At 39.4% G+C, this 16,994-nt stretch overlaps 1 non-coding gene and 3 pseudogenes across 1 annotated transcript; 1 reads left to right on the top strand and 3 right to left on the bottom strand.

The window, feature by feature from the left end:
- Positions 1–428, bottom strand: part of LOC119303412 — a 62,402-nt pseudogene extending 61,974 nt beyond the window's left edge.
- Positions 429–4,758: 4,330 nt separating this feature from the next.
- On the bottom strand, positions 4,759–6,441 carry LOC119298106 (annotated as a pseudogene).
- A 4,136-nt stretch (positions 6,442–10,577) lies between these two features.
- TRNAS-GCU lies at positions 10,578–10,665 on the bottom strand. Its single transcript has one exon. It is a non-coding gene; the product is annotated as a tRNA-Ser (tRNA).
- Positions 10,666–11,517: 852 nt separating this feature from the next.
- Positions 11,518–12,466, top strand: LOC119300163 (annotated as a pseudogene).
- Positions 12,467–16,994: the final 4,528 nt, after the last annotated feature.

Genomic DNA, 16,994 nt, shown 5'->3' with positions numbered 1-16,994 from the left:
TACCCAGATATTGTTGCTTCCGCTGACTCGTCTATGATCGAGCTCTTGTATTCGAGCCCTCGAGGCCCCTGGCTTGTAATATGATGCTTGTATAACTTATTTTTTTATTTGTAGAGTTATGTTGTGATATCTTCCCGTGAGTCCCTGATCTTGATCGTACACGTTTGCGTGTATGGTTAGTGTACGATTGAATCGTGGCGTCACACCGAACCATCCGATGTAAAGACGATTTTCAGTACTAGTTATCTAGTTGCAGAAGCGACCCCACAGGCTTGTACTTTCGCGTCTATCTAAAATTGCAGTCATGGTAAGATCTTGGTTTATTCAAATTGCAAGGACTCCCAAGCACACGTATTAACTAGAATATAGATAATAGAAGGCTTGTTATTTAACAGTATAACATAGACTATATACCAATGTCAACCAAGTCAGCCCTAGCTATCCATATAACTAAATTAACCAAACCAATAATTTTGTATTTGTAAATGAAGTGAGTCAAAGTTAAAAGCTTTGATGGGTCTTTTCTATATGGGTTGCCTGGGACTCGAACCCGAAACTAGTCGGATGGAGTAGATAATTCTTCCTTGTTACAATAGAGAAAAACCCCTCCCCAAATCGTGCTTGCATTTTTCATTGCACACGACTTTTGTGACGCCCGGGTAATTAAGCTACAGTGACCCTCTGCTAATGATGCCACGTCACCTCGTTTATAGTTGCTAATCTCGAGTTAGTTCAAAAACCGGTTCGAATTTCAAATACAAAATCGAGTAAACAATAAAAGTTTTCAAATATTAAAATTTAAATGTTCGGAGTGAACCAAATAATACATAGGTAATTATGGAGGTGAAACTACATTTTTATAAAATGTTTAAAGGCTCTAAACTAATTAAAATAGCAACTATGACAATTAATTAAATGCCTTTTAAAAATAATAATAATGCAAACTGTTTTAATTAGGTGTTGAACTTTTGGGGCAGTAGAATAAATTATAACATTAAATTAGGAGTTGTATTTATATTTTATAAAACAGAAATTAAAAGAAAATAAATAAAGAAAAGATAATACAAAAAAAACAAACAGAAAACAAACCAAAAAATATATATATAAAAGGACCCCCCACTGGGCCTGACGGCCCAGCCGACTAGGCCACCACCGGCCCAACTGGGCAAAGGCCCAGCCGGCCACCCCCCCATAACCCCACGCCCCCGGAACCCTAACCCCACCCCGTCACCCCACTCACCCCCCACTCCCCCTCGCTCCCCTCCTGGCGCCGCCACCCTCCCACGACCGCACAAACCCCCCACCCCCCGATCCCCTTGCCCCTCCTCTGCCCGATCCCTTCTAGATCCAGGGCCTCGCCCTCGACGCCGATCGCTGCCTGCGGCGCTCCGTCGCCCCTCGCCGTCACCGGCGTCACTCGATGCCCTGGCGCCCCGTCCTCCACCTCGACCTCCCCGACTGGATCTGAGCCGCGCCCAGGGCGCCGCCACCGCCGCACACCGCCGATGCCTCGTCCCGCCACTACTTCGCCGGAGCCACCCACCGTCATCGTCGCCTGCTCGTCCTCCTCCCATCTAGAACGCCCCGAGCCCGGTGCCGCTCGACCCCGACGCCGGCTGCTTCCCCGAACGGCGCCGCCCTCTGCCGCCCCCATCGCCGGCGACCCTGCCGCCACCTTCCCGAGCCCGCTGCCATGACCCCTCCCCCCTCCTATGTGAGCCACTGCCTCCCTCTTCCTCCCTCCTCCTCTATGCGCGCGCGCCGCCGTCACCGTGCTCGCCCGCTGCATCCCGTGGCCGCCGTCGCGCCGCACTTGCATGCTGCGCCACCCGCGACCTGCGCCTCGGCCCCCAGCGCGCATCGCCGCCCTGGGCGCGTCCTGCCCCGCGTCGCCGCACCCCCGGGCTCCCCTGCCCGCACTCCGCGGCTGCCATGCGCTCGCGCGCTCACTACCGTCGGCCCTTGCTCGCCCGCTGCCGGCGTTCGCCCCGCGGTGCCCCATCGGCCTACGCCCGGGCTCACCCAATTGGCGCCCGCATGCCCGCACGCTCACGGGGCTTCTCCCCAGCAACCGCGCCCGTTAGCCCGCTGGACCCCTATGGGCCAATGACAAGGGGGGCCCGCCCCAGAACAATTTAATTAAAAAAAAAGAAGAAGAAAAGAATTAAAAAAAATAATAACGATAAAATTAATTAATTAATTAAGGAATTAATTAAGTTAATTAATTATAATTAGATTAACCTAATGGCTAATTAACCTAATTAACTACTGTTAATTAAACTAAACTAGGGTAATTAGTTAACAGTCACTGACGAACGGGACCCACATGTCAGGGTTGCCTCAGTCAACCCCTGTTGACTGCTGACGTCAGCATGACATCATGCTGACGTCATAAATACATTTTTTCGAATTAATTAAATAAATAATTAAATTCCAAAATTGTTAAAATCTTTTAAAATTCATATCTTTTAATCCGTAACTCGGATTAAAATATTTTCAACATGAAAGTTGCTCAGAACGACGAGACGAACCCGGAAACGCAGCCCGTTCGTCTGCCACGCGTCCCTAGCATAGTGAACCTGCAACATTTCACCACCGGTTCATCTGCCCGGAAACACGGAACACCGGGGATACTTTCCCGGATGTTTTCCCCCTTCACCGGTATCACCTCATACCGCGTTAGAACACGTCTAGCTCTGCTTGTTGTACTGTTATGCACTTGCTTGCTATGTATTTATTGTTTCTCCCCCCTCTTCTCTCCGATAGACCCCGTGACGATGCCGGTACCCCCTGTGATCGACTACGGTGTTGACGACCCCTCCTTGTCTGAGCAACCAGGCAAGCCCCCCCCTTGATCACCAGATATCGCCTATTCTCCTCTATACTGCTTGCATTAGAGTAGTGTAGCATGTTACTGCTTTCCGTTAATCCTATTCTGATGCATAGCCTGTCATTGCTGCTACAGTCATTGATACCTTACCTGCAACCCTAAATGCTTAGTATAGGATGCTAGTTTATCATCATTGGCCCTACATTCTTGTCAGTCTGCCTTGCTATACTATCGGGCCGTGATCACTTGGGAGGTGATCACGGGTATATACTATACATACATACATACTATACAGATGGTGACTAAAGTCGGGTCAGCTCATTGAGTACCCGCAAGTGATTCTGACGAGGGGGCTGAAAGGACAGGTGGCTCCATCCCGGTAGAGGTGGGCCTGGGTTCCCGACGGCCCTCGACTGTTACTTTGTGGCGGAGCGACAGGGCAGGTTGAGACCACCTAGGAGACAGGTGGGCCTGGCCCTGTTCGGCGTTCGCGGATACTTAACACGCTTAACGAGATCTTGGTATTTGATCTGAGTCTGGCTACGAGCCTATACGCACTAACCATCTACGTGGGAGTAGTTATGGGTATCCCGATGTCGTGGTATCAGCCGAAGCACTTCAGACGTCAGCGACGGAGCGGCGCGCGCCGAATTGGACTGGAACGCCACTAGGCTAGGTCTGCTTTCGGCCGCGTACGCAACGTGCAGGTGTGCTATGGGCGATGGGCCCAGACCCCTGTGCGCTTAGGTTTAGACCGGCGTGCTGGCCTCTCTGTTGAGCCTAGGTGGGGCTGCGACGTGTTGATCTTCCGAGGCCGGGCATGACCCAGGAAAGTGTGTCCGGCCAAATGGGATCGAGCATGTTGGGTTATGTGGTGCACCCCTGCAGGGAAGTTAATCTATTCGAATAGCCGTGATCTTCGGTAACAGGACGACTTGGAGTTGTACCTTGACCTTATGACAACTAGAACCGGATACTTAATAAAACACACCCTTCCAAGTGCCAGATACAACCGGTGGTCGCTCTACCTCAGGGATATGAGGAGGGGATCGCCGGGTAGGATTATGCTATGAGATGCTACTTGAAGATGCTACTTGGAGGACTTCAATCTACTCTCTCCTACATGCTGCAAGACGGAGGCTGCCAGAAGCGTAGTCTTCGACAGGATTAGCTACCCCCCTCTTATTCTGGCATTCTGCAGTTCAGTCCACTGATATGGCCTCCTTACACATATACCCATGCATATGTAGTGTAGTTCCTTGCTTGCGAGTACTTTGGATGAGTACTCACGGTTGCTTTCTCCCCCCTTTTTCCCCTTTTCCTTTCTTTCTGGTTGTCGCAACCAGATGTTGGAGTTCAGGAGCCAGACGCCACCATCGACGATGACCCCTACTACACCGGAGGTGCCTACTACTACGTGCAGCCCGCTGACGACGTCCAGGAGTAGTTAGGAGGATCCCAGGCAGGAGGCATGCGCCTCTTTCGATCTATATCCCAGTTTGTGCTAGCCTTCTTAAGGCAAACTTGTTTAACTTATGTCTGTACTCAGATATTGTTGCTTCCGCTGACTCGTCTATGATCGAGCACTTGTATTCGAGCCCTCGAGGCCCCTGGCTTGTATTATGATGCTTGTATGACTTATTTTATTTGTAGAGTTGTGTTGTGATATCTTCCCGTGAGTCCCTGATCTTGATCGTACACATTTGCGTGCATGATTAGTGTACGATTAAATCGGGGGCGTCACAACTTTCCCTATGTAGAAATAGCCAATTTCTATTCCAAAGAGGAAGTTCTACTAATTTTTTTAATTAGTAAGTTGATTCACCTACTGTTTATTATAATAAAAAGAACATTTCAGAATGAAAAATAGAAAAGTTTTTTCTTGATCATTTATCAACCCTTTCATGTTTCTTAATTTTGTCTAATGATTAATTAAGAGGGTTGACCAGGTCATTAATACATATAATATCCAAATAACAAATACGCTCAGTGTGTGATCCACAGAAAGAAAAAAGAGTTGTTTTGGTGAACATCAAAGAAAAAACTTACTCGTCTTCCATAAAAAATTCTTCTAAAAATGCCAAACCCAATCGTTGCATAAAAGTCTGTATCGTGCTTTTATGTTTACGAGCTAAAGTTCTAGCGCATGAAAGTCGAAGTATATACTTTAGTCGATACAAAGTCCGTTTTTTCGAAGATCCACTATGATAATGAAAAAGATTTCTACATATCCGACCAAATCGATCAAGAATATCCCAATCTGATAAATCTGTCCAAATGGGTTTACTAATAGGATGCCCCGATCCAATACAAAATTGAGCTTTTGATAAGTATCCTATGAGGAGAGTAGCGGGGACTATGGTATCGAATTTTTTCATTCGAGTATCTATTAGAAATGAATTCTCCAGCATTTGATTCCTTACTAACAAAGAACTTTTTGGTACACTTGAAAGGTACCCCATAAAATCAAAGCAAGAGTTTGCTAATTGGTTTATATGGATTCTTCGCGGCTGAGTCCAAAAACAGAAATAATATTGCCAGAAATTGATAAGGTAGCATTTCCATTTCTTCATCAAAAAAAGTGCCTTTTGATGCAAGAATTGCGTTTCCTTGATATCAAACATAATGCATAAGAGGATCCATAAAGAACCATAGGGTTTTCCGAGAAAAACCAGGGTACATTATCCCAAAATGTTCCATCTTCCTAGATAAGTGGATTCGTTCCAGAAAAGTTCCAGAAGATGCTAACGGTAAGCAAGAAGATCGTTTATGAAGAAATAACAAAAAATTTCATATTCTGATACATAAGAGTTATGTAGGAATCGAAATAGTCTTTTATTTTCTATTTGAAAAATAAAAATGGATTTCATTGAAGTAATAAAACTATTCCAATTTGAATAATAATTGAGAAAGAATCGCAATAAATGCAAAGATGGAACATCTTGGATACGGTATTGAAGGAGTTGAACCAGGATTTCCAAATGGATAGATAGGGTATTTCTATATGTGATAGATAATCCAAATGCAAAAATTTGTCTTCTAAAAAGGGAAATATTGAATGAATAGAGCGTAAATTCTGAAACTTTGGTATTTCTTTTTCTTTCGAACAAAATAATTCCCGTAGCGAGAATGGGATTTCCACAACGATCGCAAACCCTTCAGATAGAATCTGAGAATAAAACTCGGAATAAAAATAATTTTTGTAATCCAATAATCGATCTTGGTTAGGATGATTAACCGAGTTATCCAAAAAATTCTGCTGATACATTCGAATAATTAAACGTTTCACAAGTAGTGAACTAAATTTCTTGTTATTACAACTAACAACTATTTCCACAGGTTCAGAACTATTTAATCCACAATGGTGGGCAAATGCATAAATATATTCCTGAAAGAGAAGTGGGTAGACAAAGTATTGTTGACGAGATTTATGTTTTTCTGAATACCCTTCGAATTTTTCCATTTGTATTTCTACTTGAATCAGAGAGAAGAAGCATTTCTCGGTTTATGGAATGATGATACATAGTGCAATATGGTCAGAACAGGGTGTTGCATTTTTAATACAAACCCTGGAAAGAAAGGGAGTCTAATCCACAGATCTTTTTCTGCTCCTTTTCTCCCCAATTAGTTTAGGTTTGTTCTAATTAAAAAAAAGAACAAAACAAGTTTTTTTATTTTTGCAGGCCAATCGCTCTTTTGACTTTGGAATACAGCCTCTTTATCAATATACTGCTTCTTTTACACATTCAATCCATAACATCCCTTATTCAATCCATAATCAAGAATAATTAGGATTTCTAAAAAAATAAAAAATAAAGGGTCCACTCATAGGAAAACCCAAGCTTTCCCCGCATCCGGCACTAATCTATTTTTAACGTCTAATTAGAGCGGGGAATCATTCCAATTAGGAAGTTCAGCTTGTTGCTTTTTATTTTACCAGAATTGGAGCCAGGCTCTATCCATTTATTCACTAGACCCAGAAAATCGTAATTTTGGATTCCATTCAAAAAAAGATTGATTTTATTACGACATGCTACTTTTCCATTCATTACCTTTGAGGATCAGTCGTGGTCTTCTAGACTCTACCAAGAGTCTGGTTGAATTTGTTGTTTCATCCAAATGTGTAAAAGATCATAGTCGCACTTAAAAGCCGAGTACTCTACCATTGAGTTAGCAACCCAGATAAAAAAATCTTAGATACGATCGAAATCCAAAAATCAATGGAATTACACCATGCGCTTCTGTCAAAACATTGAACTAACAAGATATCAAAAGATTTTTTTATCGACCATGAAAAACACTCAAATGCCGAAACGAACAGGTCCGGTTAAATTCCACTAAAGTAAAGTTAAAAAAAGAGCGACCCTAATCACGATGCCCAAATTCTCCTTATTTTTAGCGATTTTTATTATATATATATATTATATTGTATGAGAATACATGCAAGAGGAACACCCTTACCATTTGAGCGAAGTGTAGGCAGAAAAATTGAATATGGAGTGAGGATAAAGAGACCCATCTATCTACAAATTCTATTTGTTCAATAGACCTTTGTCAATGGAAATACAATGGTAAGAAAACAAATTAGATAGAAAAAGTAAATAAAATAGGGGCTTATATTGGATTGGCACGATATAATATAAATCCAAATAGGATAAAAAAAGAGGTAAATTGTGTCTAAATAATTAGACAACTAGGAATACTAATAATCTTCTCCTATCCTACTTTTTGATTCATTTAGTTCTTCAATTAACTCAAAGTACTTTCTTTTTCTTTAAAGAATTCCGCCTTCCTTAAAATATCATAAACGGTTCTTGTTGGTTGAGCACCCTTTTCAAGGAAATAGAGAATAGCTGGAACATTTAAACAAGTTTGATTCTTTATCGGATCATAAAAACCTAATTTTTGAAGATCTCTTCCTTCTCTTCGAGATCGAACATCAATTGCAACGATTCGATAGACAGCTTATTGGGATAGATGTAGATAAACAACGCCCCCCCTAGAAACGTATAGGAGGTTTTCTCCTCATACGGCTCGAGAAAATGATTCAAATTTCTGTCGATAATAATAGAAATTAGACTATGACGTGCATTAATTTCCTTACAGAAAAAACAAATTTCATTTATACTCATGACTCAAGTGGGCTAATTTTGCCTGACAAACTTTGAAGGCAAAATCCTTCCAAAAATTTTGAGTCGTCTTTAAACTCTTTTCTTTGTCTCATTTCGAACGAATTGACTTTTATTCCTTATTCTGATCCAACTCTGTTGTTGAGACAATTGAAAATTGTGTTTACTTGTTCTGGAATCCTTTATCTTTGATTTGTGAAATCCTTGGGTTTCGACATTACTTGGGAATTCCTTTTTTTTCTTTCAAAAGAGTAGCAACATACCCTTTTTTTCTTATTTCCTTCGATAAAGCATTTATCTCTTCTATAGAAATCTAATAAGAGGGATTGATTCTGATATACTTTTATTGGACTTTCTTCTTATTTTAACCTTTCGATTTATTTCTATATTAAGGATAGACTGACAAAGTTGGCCTAATTTATTAGTTTTCACTAACCCTAGATTCTTTCGCTTGATAAAAAAAATTGTCCTCTCGAGCTCCATCATGTACTATGTTACTTAAACCCAGCACAAATTTGGTCGGAACAAATAGAACAGGCTATGTCGAGCCAAGAGCATTTTCATTACTATGGAAAATGATGGATAGCAAAATCCACAATTGATCATGTCCTTCAAGTCGCATGTTGCTTTCTTCCACATCGTTTTAAACGAAGTTTTACCATAACAAACATTCCTCTTTTCATTGCAAAGTGGTATAGAGAATTGATCCAATATGGATGGAATCATGAATAGTCATTGGTTTAGTTTTTTTATACTAATTAAAACTTGCTATCTGTGGAGCAATATGGATAAAAGAAAGTAAGTATTTATCCGGGAAGCCTCCGCCAAGATCCAATTTATTTAAAACCATATTAAAATTCTATCATACGAATGAAACATAGTTTGAAAAAGACGACTAAACAAGTTTGATTAAAACATATTTATTCTTAAATTTCCACCCTCAACAGATGGCTCGACATGATCAATCTTGAAGTGAGAAAATAAGGATTGACTCTTCCTCAATAAATAAACTATCAACCTCCAAAAAAGTTTAATTAATTTAATTACTAGAATTAGAATTCTAGTAGTAATATTTTTTTCAGTACCAAAAACAATTAACTATAATAACTAAATAAACTATTCCAATGAAAAGATTGAAAGTTTTTGGTAGTTATAGAATTCTCGTACTTCTTCAACTCGAATACCAAAAGGAAGAAAAAAATATGACTAAGTGATTTTATAGTAGAGGCATATCCTGAATGTGCTTGATAGATCCCATTTTTTCATGAAAATAAAGATAGTCAATTTGACTGGACTTAAGACTTTATTATGTTTTCTGAGAAAGAATAAGATATCATTATTCTCTTTAATAAACTTTTATCTCATACGGAATACTATATGATTTCACCGTTTGTTTCATCACAAACAATCTGGGACGGAAGGATTCGAACCTCCGAGTAACGGGACCAAAACCCGCTGCCTTACCACTTGGCCACGCCCCATTTCGGGTTTTATGCGACACTAATAAAAACTAGTATGTTTATTTGTTATTCGTCAATACCATTTCAATTACATAAAAAGGAGGGATATTCTCTTGCTAGTATTCTACACATGCGGATAATATAGAATCAAAAAAAATGCATTGATCATTACATGGAATTCTATTAAGATATTATATGAAAGTCGAATTTATTCCACTCTCATTTGAGAGTGCGAATACAAGGAGGTATTTTGTGTTTGGGGAAGTCCGAAGAAAAAAGATTTTGAATCTGCCTTTTCCTTCTTTCCCTTAAAAAACAACTCAAGAAAAATCCAATTATTTACTCTACAAGAATGAAATGCTTGTTATGCCTAATATACTTAGTTTAACCTGTATCTGTTTTAATTTTGTTCTTTATCCTACTAGTTTTTTCTTTGCCAAATTACCCGAAGCTTATGCTATTTTCAATCCAATCATGGATATTATGCCTGTTATACCTCTATTCTTTTTTCTATTAGCCTTTGTTTGGCAAGCTGTTGTAAGTTTTCGATGAAATATTTAGTACTCTATAGGGCAAATTGAATGATGTGTTCATTCCAAAAAAAATTAAAAATGGGTAAAAGCCGAGAAGTTATATATTTTTCTATTATGAACCTTCGATTCTAAAATTTAAATTCTTCTACATTGAATGGGTAGCTACAACAATAAATTTGGATCAGCCTTTCTACTCCCCTGCACCTAGGTTGAGTAGGTACCTACACAATACCTAACAACCTAACCCTATTTTTGTTATTGATAAGAGTGCTTATTATAAAAGAATTCTTGCAATATTTTTCAAGAATTCTTTTTTGCATTTTTAGGTATAAAAAAACCATCCTAGTGGATCCGTGTGGTAAGGAAAAACTGGTAATCTATTCCTTAAAAAAATCTTGGAGATTATGTAATGCTTACTCTCAAACTTTTTGTTTATACAGTAGTGATATTCTTTGTTTCACTCTTTATCTTTGGATTCTTATCTAATGACCCAGGACGGAATCCTGGACGCGAGGAGTAAAAATTCAGTTTTTTTCTTATTGGATTTGTTTTGTACATTTATCTATGAGAAAATCCGGGGGTCAGAATTCTTTCCAATTCGAAAGTCCCAAATGATCCAAGGGAGCGGAAAGAGAGGGATTCGAACCCTCGGTACAAAAAAGTTGTACAACGGATTAGCAATCCGCCACTTTAGTCCACTCAGCCATCTCTCCACGTTCCAAAGCAAAAGGTTTCCGTGATATGATATAGGCAAGAAATAAGAAATAACAGTTGCAAGAAACCCTTTTTTCTTTCAAAAGTCTATAAAAATTATATTTCCAATTCCATTTTAAGTATATTCTTTTTTCTTAATGTTAATAAAAAAAGAAGAAAATTCTTGTTTTTTTCTTTCTAAAAATCGATATTGGCCGAGAGACAATCAAATAGATTTTCTCTTTAGCGGGCATTTCCATATAGGACTTGTTATAATTATAATAAAACAAGCAGGTTATATAAAAATGCTTTTTTTGTCGATTATTTATCAAGAAAGCAAAAACGCTTCTTATCAAATCCACCATAAAATTGGAAAGAAGCATAAAGTAAGTAGACCTGACTCCTTTAATGATGCCTCTATCCGCTATTCTGATATATAAATTCGATGTAGATGAAATTGTATAAGCGATTTTTTTTATTTCCTTAGACTTAGACCGCACAAGACAAGAATTTTTCGCTATTTACGATTTCATATTCTTGTTACTAGATGTTCTATAGGAATAAGAAGAAATGCAACTCCTTTGCGCTACACATAAAATTGGATTTTGAAGGTCCATTTTTTCAGAATCCTCTATTTTAGTTCTTCCACCCATGCAATAGAGAGGGAATGGGAAAAGAAGGGTTACTTTTATTTTCATTTTTCCCTTAAAAGATAGACTTTGAAATAGGAGTCTTGGAATAATGCTGAATTCAAAGGTTTATTTCTTTCTATAGTATAAGAAAAACAATTTATTTCTATTTCTATAGTATAAGAAAAACAAATAGTATAAGAAAAACAAATCGAATCAAATTCATTGATTTACCACGACTTCGGTTGTGACTGTGACTCCATAGATAAAAATGGGAAATTTCTCTCTTCGAGACCATTGAAAAAGGGCATTGAACGAGAAAGAAATCGTCCACAGATAATAAAACTATCATATGCCTTGGAAAGTGATATGAGGTGCTCGGAAATGGTTGAAGTAATTGAATAGGAGGATCACTATGACTATAGCCCTTGGTAGAATTCCTAAAGAAGAAAATGATCTATTTGATACTATGGATGACCGGTTACGAAGGGACCGTTTTGTTTTTGTAGGATGGTTTGGCCTATTGCTCTTTCCTTGTGCTTATTTCGCTTTAGGGGGTTGGTTTACAAGGACAACTTTTGTAACTTCTTGGTATACCCATGGATTGGTTAGTTCCTATTTGGAAGGTTGTAATTTCTTAACCGCTGCAGTTTCTACCCCTGCCAATAGTTTAGCACACTCTTTGTTGCTACTATGGGGGCCCGAAGCACAAGGAGATTTTACTCATTGGTGTCAATTAGGTGGTCTATGGACTTTTGTAGCTCTCCACAGGGATTTTGCACTAATAGGTTTCATGTTACGCCAATTTGAACTTGCTCGGTCTGTTCAATTGCGGCCTTATAATGCAATCCCATTCTCTGGTCCAATTGCTGTTTTTGTTTTTGTATTCCTTATTTATCCACTGGGGCAATCTGGTTGGTTCTTTGCGCCGAGTTTTGGCGTAGCAGCGGTATTTTGATTCATCCTTTTCTTCCAAGGATTTCATAATTGGATGTTGAACCCATTTCATATGATGGGAGTTGCCGGAGTATTAGGTGCGGCTCTGCTATGCGCTATTCATGGAGCGACCGTAGAAAACACGATGATGCATCACTTGAAAGCGTCCATTTCTGTGACCAAATGTCGTTGTCGTCTCATATCAGATATGCTGATGGAGAATTACTCTCGTTCCATACCGGCCTGTTGTGGATAGTGCGTGTTGATATCACTCTCGTATATTCTTGAAGTCGTGTGCATTCGCACCGGCTAGATATATAACATTTTTTCTTTGTATAAGAGTCGGCTTGCACAAAACAATTGAAACAACTTTAAATATATTGGTAGATGGTACAAAAGCCACGAAAGTAATTTGGAACTAATGAAACCAAAAAACATGTAATTTTCTAAATGAATTAATGTAATTTGGTCTATAAACATTACAACTAATTAGGCTTCTATACAAACGACTGAACAAATATGTAGGTGGCAAGATATTGGTTGGGAATAGTACTAAAAACAAACCTTATGATTTTTTTTGGAGATGATGCCATCAACATGCAACGGTAATCAAAGGTAAGATCGCGAGTACATGCTTAAGATTTTAACTATATTTATCAAAAATAAGCACCTCTCACACATCATTTTTGCATTGAAGTTTATAAGTGTGATACGACATAAATCACTCATTAATGAGATCCCGTGTCTGCTTGCAAATGGCAGAGGTTATCTTTAAGAGTTATTTGGTGATAATGATGACCTCCAACACGTACAATGTTTAGAAGTGTGACAACTAAAATGTCAATTTGAATGCTTGGAAAGAGCCTCACTACAAAAATAATATCAAGGAGCCAGCTATGTGGAGGATACGATGGGACATAAGGAGAACTATGGTTTTACAGGTCACACACTCGGGGTGCATGCCACAGTAGTGACTCCATTAACGCCATTCCGAGCCTCTTTCGAATGCTGCTTCTTTTCACCAACGTGCCCTGGCTTGCAATGGACCACCGATCTGAGACTCTACAAGCTAAAGTTTCTTTCATGTTATGTGCCATCTGGTTGTGCAAGCAAAAGGTAGAGTGCACAAATATTGTATGCTCAAAAATTCTACAATACTTATTCAAATGTTAAAAAAATATCTTTGATTTGCCATGAATATTAAAATGTTTCAAAATTGAATATGTACTATACCTGGTTTGTTCAAATCAAGCATTTCTTCTAACAAAAATAACAAAATATAAAAATTGGCATAACTCTTGTTGAAATTGGACATGTATTTTTTTACGACCAGAAATATGAGAAATTCTACTACAATATACAAAAATAATTTTAATACCAGCTGAAATCAACTCACCTATCAGCAATATTTTAGCATTAGTGAGGGCCTATTTACACAAATGCTTAACTATCAGATATAGTGAATCAACTCAACTGAACAACATTTTATAGGGGATTTATGATATACTGCTCTTATGCATACTATTTTCTCAACAAAAAAGTACCTTAAAACTAATTTCCATGAATGGTAATAATGATAGTGAAATGTCTTAGGCTTACTGTCTGGACATTAGCTAATGATATCAGGTCCGACAAATGAGTCATTCTAAATTCTAATGCGAAGATACAACATGGACACTAGTGACAAAGATTAATTAAATGGAAAGCACCATTCTTTGCGTCAGATATTCACATAAGAGTACGTAACCAAAGGAATCACAATTCACACATGCACAATGTAGAGGCATCAACTTCTTCGATAGAAGGTTTTTGTTGAGAGTGAAGGTTGGGATGATCCAAAACCATGGCCATTTTTTTATGAATGAAGCATTGCTGCAGCGAGATGTTTTCAAGATACTAGTAGTTCTTTCGGCAATATGGTGAGCAAGAAGGAAGGTGATTCACAAAAATGAATTCCAAAGTCTGCTGGCCACATTCAATTTTATTTAAAAAAATAGCTAATTCGGGGACATGGATTTTTTGCTCTGTGGAGCATATGCTCCACAATGAACAGTAAAATCAAAATAAATAGTAAATAAATTCAAAATTCTAATATTTTCTGTAGATATTCATGTTAGTGTAGCAAATGTTCCTCACCATTTTCATGCGATACGGGATAGCAGTCCTTCGTCGGTGAAAAAACAAAATTAAGTGTAACATTTGGAGGTAACATGGCATTTGACTTTTTTTGCAGATGTCACAATGGTTAACTTTTTCCCCTAAAAATTTGCAGGAAGCATTCGGGTGTGAGAATGAACACATCTATTTTTTCAGTTTCTTTTGACATTTGTAAAATCCATTTTTGGCACACAGGAGCATGTGCTCCCTAGAGCCAAATTGAATATCCGCTAATTTGGAGATGGTCCCTGCATGGAAGAACTCTTATGTTCCATCTACAACAAGTCTTAGGATGGGCCAAAATTTCCAACAGATAACTGAGCCAAATCCATCTGGGTCTGGGCTTGCATTTAGGTCCATATTTGCAAAGGAGTCATAAATCTCCTGTCCAGAAAAGGGTTTATCGGGGGTTGAAAGTTTTGGAGTGAGTGCAGGGCTAGAGGTCCAAGAGATTGAACTTCCAACTAGCGGAGAAAGTGGTGCCAAGGATGGAGGCGAAAAGGCTGGTTAGGAAATAGGGCCCTTATTTGTCTTGTTACCTGAAGGACCCTCAACCTCGGCTCCAAAAAACCTTCGGCATATTTCCCTTCAAAATTGTCCTGCAAAAACACTTGCCAAACTTCTCATCAATTGGATTAAAAATGTTCATTCAGCTACTAGTTCATCCTGATCAAACTGGTTTTCTCTCTGGCTGGACTATCTCTAAATAGTTTCTTCACCCAACAGATATTCTTCATGTTGCAATAGAACAAAGGCCTCAACTTTTGGAGTTAAATTGGATTTTAGTGAAGCGTTCGATCTGATATGTTGGTCATCTTTTTTTAATCCTATGTTCTCATGGCTTCCCTGACAAATGGATAGCTTGGATCCAATCTCTTTATCTTTCCACCAGCAAAACAACAATCCTTCTTAATGGAGTTCATGGCCCTTGGTTCCAATGCCGAAATGGATTCCATCAAAGCGACCCTCTCTTCCCTTTCCTTTTTATTATATTCGTCAATGTGCTTCAAAGACTGATCATAAAGGCATGTCGAGATGGCCTCCTCTCTCACCAAATCACACCTACGTGACACTGCCATGTTCTAAAAATTGCATACTACACATTAATCATTATTAACGTTGATCTTGATGGCTCAAAAAAATATGCGTATCATGTGTGATGACTTCACCTTAGCAACTGGCATCTCGACCAACTTTGAAAAACCTACCTTTGTCCCTCTTAACCTCGAACCTAACCAAGACGATGCCATGGCAGCTGATCTAGGCACCAATATTGCGGCCTCCCCACATAAGTACCTAAGTCTCCCCCTCTCTCCACACAAACTTCCCGCTACGTCCTTTCAGCTAGATATTGATCATTGCGACATCTACCTCGCCGGCTGGTGCACCCTTTTACTATCACGCGACGGACGTATCAACCTCCTCCCCATCGTTCTTGGCGGTCTCCCTACCTACTTCATGCTTGGTTCACACTTTCAGAAACGTTCTCAAGGAGATAGAAAAATGTAGGCAGATCTTCTTCCGGTCAAATGATGCTTCGTTCCCGTGGGGGAGGATGTCTGGTAGTGTACGACCGAGTGTGCGTGCCTAAAGAAGCTGGAGGCCTTGAAGTTAAAAATTACAAGCACAATTTTTTTGCCTTATGTTGAACTTTGCTTTCAAATTCCTACACTCCAAAATATGCCATCAAGGATTGGATTCTTAACCACCCTCCACATCACATAGGTCTAGGTAAAAATGCTTCCTTCCTTGGCAAGGCAATTTTCAAACACCTAAAGGCTCTTAGAGAAAGTTCCCGAGTGTCAACTAGAGATGCTTTATCAACTTTCTTCTGGCTAGATACATGGGTTCTTCCTGAGCCCCTTTGCATTGCATACACTGCCTTGTTCACCCACCATACAAAACCCACCCCTCTCGTAAGTATTATATTGATGGATGGGATTGATCTAGGCCTGCATAGTCGACTAGCCTTAACTTCTTTCGGTGAACATGCTTCCTTGAGACTTTTGTTGCAGGGTGTGCCACTTGTTGATGCTATGTATACTCGCACGCTCCTAAATGGAGTGGCTTTCAGCAGCAAAGGAGCTTATGAGGCCTTGGGATCTCAGCTTTCAAACCAAAACTTGTCATTCATTTGGGAATCACGTGTGCCAAGAAGGGTTCAAATGTTTGTGCATTTATTCTACCTCGAGTGGCTAAACACCTGGGAAAATCTACACCACAAAAAGTTGCTCAATTCAGCCATCTACACATTGGCTATCGAGGACATGGCCCATTTGTTCTTCACTTGCCTCGCAGCTAGCAGAAATTGGCCTGCTCTTGCTATATACCCAATTTTCTCACTGATCAGCGCCATATGGTCCAGTCCACTGCCCAATGGACTCAATGTGATGTTTTGGACTTCTATTTTTTCATAGGCATTTGGAAAGTTTGCGATTCAAGAAACTCCAAGGTGTTTACAGATGTTGATCTCCCCCCTAATGTTCTAATCCCCAATATGATCTCTGACCTCACCGTTTGGTCTAATCGCCTAAGGCAAGCAAACCTAATGTAGTCTGATGGCATGTGGTATGCTTTTATATCTTGTCGCATGTCTTGACTCTTGTAAAAATAACTGAAATATATTC

The sequence above is a fragment of the Triticum dicoccoides genome, chromosome 5A (assembly GCF_002162155.2).
Source record: "Triticum dicoccoides isolate Atlit2015 ecotype Zavitan chromosome 5A, WEW_v2.0, whole genome shotgun sequence".
NCBI lineage: Eukaryota > Viridiplantae > Streptophyta > Magnoliopsida > Poales > Poaceae > Triticum > Triticum dicoccoides.
The sequence above is the reverse complement of the archived record's forward strand: the minus strand, read 5'-3'. Positions and strand labels throughout refer to the sequence as shown.